The sequence below is a fragment of the Balearica regulorum genome, chromosome 4 (assembly GCF_011004875.1).
Source record: "Balearica regulorum gibbericeps isolate bBalReg1 chromosome 4, bBalReg1.pri, whole genome shotgun sequence".
Classification (NCBI taxonomy): Eukaryota; Metazoa; Chordata; class Aves; order Gruiformes; family Gruidae; genus Balearica; species Balearica regulorum.
Window position 1 is genome coordinate 74,165,261 of NC_046187.1, and position 6,673 is coordinate 74,171,933.

Below are 6,673 nucleotides of genomic sequence, written 5' to 3' on the forward strand. Positions count from 1 at the left end.
TGGGAAGTTCTCAGTGGTGGTTGGCAGATGCCAGAATGATTTTCCTCAATCTGTTCACTGTGTGTTTTTTGCAAACTACGTGGCATTCATTTTAAAAAGTACTAGAGTATAGATCGCTGCTCGCACAGCGGGTTTCCACAGCAGGGCTCACCCTCTCATTAGAGATCATCCAGTGCAGCTCAGCAGATCACCTGGGATGTTTCCTTCAAGGCTTCTGCCTTGTCCTTGAAAGAGGTGAGCTGGCTGGGTTGGTGGCACGTGTCATGTGTGCTCACCCTGCAAAGGACCTGCTCCAGGAGCTGTAGGTTGCCACTTCCACCACACCTCTGTGCCTTTTCCACAGCCGTTATAAAGGGACCAGCATCAAATAGTCGGGATCTGGGACCCTGCCACCGTGGCTGCTTATCCTTGGACCCCTTGGTAGAGCTTGTTAGTTGTTTAATGCGCACAAAATGCGGTTTTAGAGGAGCATTGCTACCATATGCTTGGCAGCCCATTCTGGTGTGTTTTCAAAGTGAGTTCTGACATCAGTTGTTTTGGAGTTTGTGTGTAATTAACATCATCCAAGCTACTGCTCCCACCACCATCTGGTCAGCACTGTAGTCACTGGTGCGCTGAAAGCTGGTATTTGCTAGGTCAAAACGAGGGTGCTCTCACTATCTGCAGCTTCTTGTCCCTCTCCAGCTGTACTGCTTTTATGGCTTTGTGCTATTGCAAACTGACTTAAAGATCTACGCTGCGAGTGATTTGACCTGAGGAAGTATTGCATCAACTCTATGCAAACAAGTTTAAAACTTCCTTAAAGCAGCATTTCACTTCTTAAACTCTTAAAACCCCAGACCGTGAGATTAAATGTTTCATGATGTTTCAGTTGGGACAAAGAATTGTGATGTCCTGATTCAGGTAGGTTCGTCTGATGTGCATGATGTGAATGTAAAGTGAGGGCTATTCTGTTGAGTACTCAAAACTTGCGTCCCACTTTCCAAAACAGACTTGGCTGAGCTCCTCCCTGCAGCAGTGTGGAGCGAGAACGTATTCCCAGAGCACTCAGCTATAGACTGGGGTGACGTTCAACTGCCCCAACTGCCTTCTCTTTTTCTGGATTTTTTTTTTTTCCCCTTTGCTCTTCATCTTAGAGCTACTCTCCATCAGGTGGGTGGTTGAGACCCTGCCTGAACAGGTTTCTGCAAGTGTCAGAGCTGTGGCCCATGGCTAGGTAGCTACAGCAGGAGCAGGGTCAGCGCTTGTAGCCCTTACTTGTGTTGCGTGGGGTAATGCAAGGGGATTGCTCATCAAAATGCAGGGCTGCTTATATCTCAGGGAAGCAGATTCCTCAAAATCCATTCTTACATCATTCTCAGGCAGAAGAAGAGGGAGATCTTGGAAAGGAGAGACAGAGGATGGCCCTGTACTGTCTGTAGCTTTTGCTTTTTTGCAGCTAATGAGGCTTCAGTCCAGCATACAATGACCTGATTTTGCTGTGTGCCCCCGCGTCATCCTCCCAACGGCTCTTTCCATGCACTGAATGAGACGTGTTCCTGTGGAAGACGGAGCATATCGTTACATGAATGGAGAATCTTGCATAATGCAGAAAAGGTGCATGGGAGTGAATTACAAGTCTGGAGGCAGCCTTGTGTCTGCTATTTGCTGATTCTGAGCGACTTTGCAATTTTCATCTCCCTTTAACACACAGTTTTAAAAACATTATGTGATCCAACTCCTCCACTGAAAAAAAAGATACTAATCTAAAAAAAAGATACTAAAGAAAACATACTAATTCTCCAGATTTGGTCATCAGTATTGTCCTGATCTTAAGACCCACAACAAAGTCATTTCACTGCATGAGTGAATGACAACAAAGTCATTCTCTACTGCCTACTAATTTGTTTATTGTCTGATAAGATGTATCCACCAGAGGCGAAATAAGATGCATGTTTTGCAGATGTCTTCATAGCCTGTTACTTACCAAGAAAGCAATGTCTGTGCCTAGAGAGCATGGGTTTTACTCAGGATATTTTAAGTCTGGCTATTACAAGATGATCTAGTTCTGGTTTTCCCCTTGGGCTCATTAGCATCCCTAATGCTTCCCCATCAAGCCATTCTGTCCCCCATGCTGCTCGGTTACATCCATCATCTTCTCTCAGTTTGGAAAATCACGTCCAGAGGTGGTTTGCTGGAAGGATTTGGGTGGTGTGTGGGTTATCCGGGCAGCAGCAGGGAGCTGGGACAGCAGACACATGCCCAGCGCATATGAAATGTTTTGAGAGTTGAGCTGCTGAAATCTGAAATCTCATAGAAGAGTTTACAAACTGGTGTGTAAAGCAAGGTCAAAATTGGATGAAATTTTACAGGAATCACAAATGCTGTGACACTAGCTTTGTGATGGTCACAGAAACCCTGACAAAGTCCGTAGAGATGCTCAGGCTTCTAGCTACATGATCAGTGGTTTGTTGTTGGCATTTATTTTTTTTTTAATTTAGCAAAGCATAGTTGTGTTTTGTTTTGTTTTGTTTTGTTTTTTCCTTTGTATGAAGATTGTTGAACCAATTTAGCTTTTTCTTTTAACAAAAAGAAGGAATCAAGCCAGAGCAAGTACCTGACATGGAAGAGCTCCAGTCTGAACACGTTTAAGCTATTGGAAACAAGTCTAAAATCAGGATCTTGTAATGGAAAATGTTGGGTGACCTGATCTTAGAGCTCTTCTCCGTCATGTAGGGCAGGGTAAGTGTGTCTGAGTTGTCTGTCTAATGTGAATGTTCTGCTTTCAAATGTCATTACATTGGAGTCTGTCTAGAGCAAAGGAGAAAATGGCGACAGAAACAAAGAGGGGGAAAAACCATAGAAATCCACAGAAAGAGAGAAATTTGAATAGAAAAAAAATATTTTTAATTTAGGAGATCATTATTTAAAGGCACTTCTACCAGTCTACCTTAGTCAGGGCTGGTGGGAATGGCTAGGCTAGTCTTTAGGCACCGGCCTGTTTGACTTCTCACCAAGAAGTTTCCTAAAACCATTGCTCTTCAGGAAAATAATGTGATTTTAGCCCATAAGCAGGAAGGAACTGGGGTTGTGAGTCCTGTTTGTGCATACACAAAGCTATCTAGACCTTGAACTCCTGAAGATGTGTGTATCTTGCATAGTAAGAGCTGTTCAGAGTGGTAGCAGTGACCCTAGAGGCTCTCAGAAAGGAAAAGAATGACTCCTAAATGTATTTTTTTTTCCCCATAACTAATTTGTCCAATGCTGTATTTTCACACACTCCAGTATACAGTTTTACACCTGTTCCTAAATCCACTTGAAAATTATAAGATCCAACCTCATTTCCACACCTTCCTTTCAACTTCCCTCACACTGAGGGCTCTGCCCCAGTTGATGTTTCCATTTTCTTTTCTCGGGCACTTCTACACCCAAGCAAACCGAATTGCTGGAGGAGGGCTGAGCTGGGAGCACCTCGGGTGCCACTGCGGCTCCCCAGCACAGGAGATGCCGGGTTGGGGGAAAACCTTGAATATGCAAGCGGAGCGAGCCAGACATGGGGACAAAAGGGCGATATAATCCATTTTGCGAATGGCCAGCTGTTCAGCTGCAGGGCTGCCCCGCTCCCCCCATGGATAGTTATGCAAATGGAGGGGGGGCTGCAGGAAGGCAGCTGGGCCACCAGCCGAAGCAAGCGGTAAGCTGGGCTTTGTAACGCGGGTTTGCTCGTTAGACCGGCCGTTGCGTGTGCCCGTGATGCTTTGGGATGGGACTTGACATTCACCAGCCAAAACTTTGCCTTCGGCCCCACAATGGGGCATGCACAAAAGCTCCAAGTTATTTAAGGGACAGGGGGGAAATGTTGGATCCCCGAGGTCAGTGCAAATGGCCTTTGTAAGGGAATGTGAGTAACTCCCCCTGCACACAGCCCTGCTCCTCCTTCCCTCCTGCCATCATCCCTTTAGTGCAGTGAGGAAGGTTTTGTCTGAAACCGGGCACGGAGGTATAAAAAAATCGTGATGTTTGGGCAAGCAGCCAGGCTCCAGCACAGCAGACTAACTAGTACCACGTTGTTGCCCCCCCATTTTAAGCCCCCTGATGATGTGTTGGGGTTCACAGGGCGGTGTACCCACCTCTCCTTTTTGCCCTGGTGTCAGATTTGTTCTACAACAGGGTGGGAAGCTCCAGGTCCACAACTTGTTTGAGAGAGAACCAGGTGGGTCGTGATGCAGCTGATGTCGGCTGGCTTCAGCCCAGCTCCCGTGGGGGATATAGGAGCTTCCAGCATGTGGCAGCTGCATCCCACTGCTGGGCTGGGAAATGGGGTCTCAGGTTTGGAGATGCATGTTGGGGAGCAAGGGCTGGGTTCTCCCAGCCAGGAAGAGGGGCAGCCCTGGGCATCGGGTGCCTTTGTGGGGAAGGACAGGACATCAGCCCGTACGTCTGTCCTGGCTCCACGGTGCCCATGGTGGGGAGGGTTGTGGCAGAACTGCAGACTGGCATCCTACAGCGTCTCTGGGGCATGGACTGATGGCCCTGGGCTGGGCTGAAACAGGGTCAGGGTGCCCCACAGACCTTTTATGAAGGGCATCTGCCCCTTCCCTTCTGTTCCCTACCTGTTCCCGGAGCTTTCTCACTCACACAGGGCTGAGAGGCAGCAGGAGTGACCCCTATGAAACAAGAGGGCAGGGAGGAGCACAGGGTGCTGCGGCAGGAGACTGGGCAAGAGCGATGTGCCGCTATGTGCTGGCATGGGCGCCTGCACGAGGAGCGCCTGTAACCCAGCGATCGTGCTGGTCTCCCTTTAACCCCATCTGACAGGCTCTGGCCCTGCTGTGGGCTTGCTGGCTCCCCGCCAGTTGTTGCAGAGATGTTGGCTGAATTTCTCATCCTTTGCCAAACACGCATTGGTGCCTGGGAGCAAAAGTTCCCTGGAGCCACACACTGTGGGTGGATGTGCTGCACAGGCACCTCTCATTTTGCTATCACACCTGCGTGGTTGCAAAACACATGGCTCCTGTAAAAGCTGTTCCTGGAAAGCACGCCATGCATCTCCGCTGCCTTCAAAACCCCCAAGCACGATGCTGTGGGTGTCCCAAGGTGGGAGGCAGGGATGCTGTGCCCTCAATGCAACTGCAGCTACAGTCACATGGATTCCCTGCATCCTTCTTCTGGGCAGAGGTGGGAGCGGGGCTGGAAAAATATGAATGGCAATTCATCTGGCTGAAGGCTGAGCGCTTCAGGGGCTGGGACTTCAGGCAGGTGTTGAAATCCACCCCTGCAAACTTTGAACTGCAATTAGTCCTGTAAATTGTCAGGCTCTCGAATGTTTAACTGCATTGTTCAGAGTAGGGGAGTCAGGAGGGACCGACAGGCAGTGGGGGTTCATGGGGGGCTGGGGGAAAGCTGCTCATCATGGTGAGATGTGTGTGGGGGAGGAAGGTTGTCTTGGATCGGCAGGTTGGTATATGGTTTCCAAAGCCAAAGGAAAACAGCAGTTCATGGATAAAATAAATGGAAGAGATCTACCCTTTAAGACACTGAACTGTGTTTGAGCAGTGTAACCCGAGGAGGAATTTACTGCGCATACAGCAGTATCAGCTGTGTGTAGCAACACTTTTAGGAGTGTGGCGAACATTATTCTCCCATAGTCTTCCCATCCTAAATGCTTGAGTAACTTGATGCACCTTTCAGATCCTCTCTATGCCCCGGTGGGGAGCAACCCAATGAGACAGTGGCAAAGCATCAAGAAAAATGTCATTGTCACCTGCAGGGAGGAGGTGTTTGCCCCAAAATGACACATTTTGACTTGTCAGGTTTTGAAACCTGACTCATGCTCCATTTCTCACTCTCTCACCAGAAAATTGGTGCTTCTATTGATGTTAATTATTGCAAATTGCTTTTACTGTCTAATTTTAACGCCTTTTGCAAGTAGTCCATCTAAATATTTAGCTGATTCCTATAGAGATAGTCCAGGCTACTGAGAAATAATGCACCTTCCTAGGAGGTTTTTACTGTCTGGTAGAAGTTGTTCAATGTTTTCAGTAAAATGTACTTAGAATCACAATTATTTCTCTCATTTTCTCTCCTTTGTAAGTGAAATGGGAGGTGGAGAAATCCCACATTTCTCTAATGAGGCTAAGCGACTAGATGAAGCGAATTCATGGTGACCATAACACGTCCTGGCCTAGACACTCCATGCAGCAGTCTGCGCTTTGCAGGCTGGGAGCAATCATGGCCATCATTTTTTGCAGCAGGGATAGAAATATCTTTATTTTACCAACAACGGGACCACCAGGATGATTCTGTGCTGTGGATGGCAAGGGAAAACTTTCTCCAAGAAGCTGTGCCCTCCTGATTACACCTGCTTAGACACTACAATACCGACACACACAATTTCGACTACTTTCTTGTGCACTCAGGGGTCTGCGCTCAAGTCCTGTGCTCTATGTAATCATTGGGGCTATACCTTAGAACCTACGAGGGAGCCTGTGGCGGAGCTGGGGCTGGACACAAGGATGCTCCAGCCTCCTGCCCGTGTTGCTCGTCTGCTGCATGGTGCTGGAGAGCTGGTCCTCAGGGCTTTTAACATCAGGCATGTTCTCTTGCCTGGTTTCCCCAGCAGGACCCATATGCTAAAGCACCCTTTGCATCTTGGTTGGAGCTACTCTCCATAACTGTAACACAATACACCCCA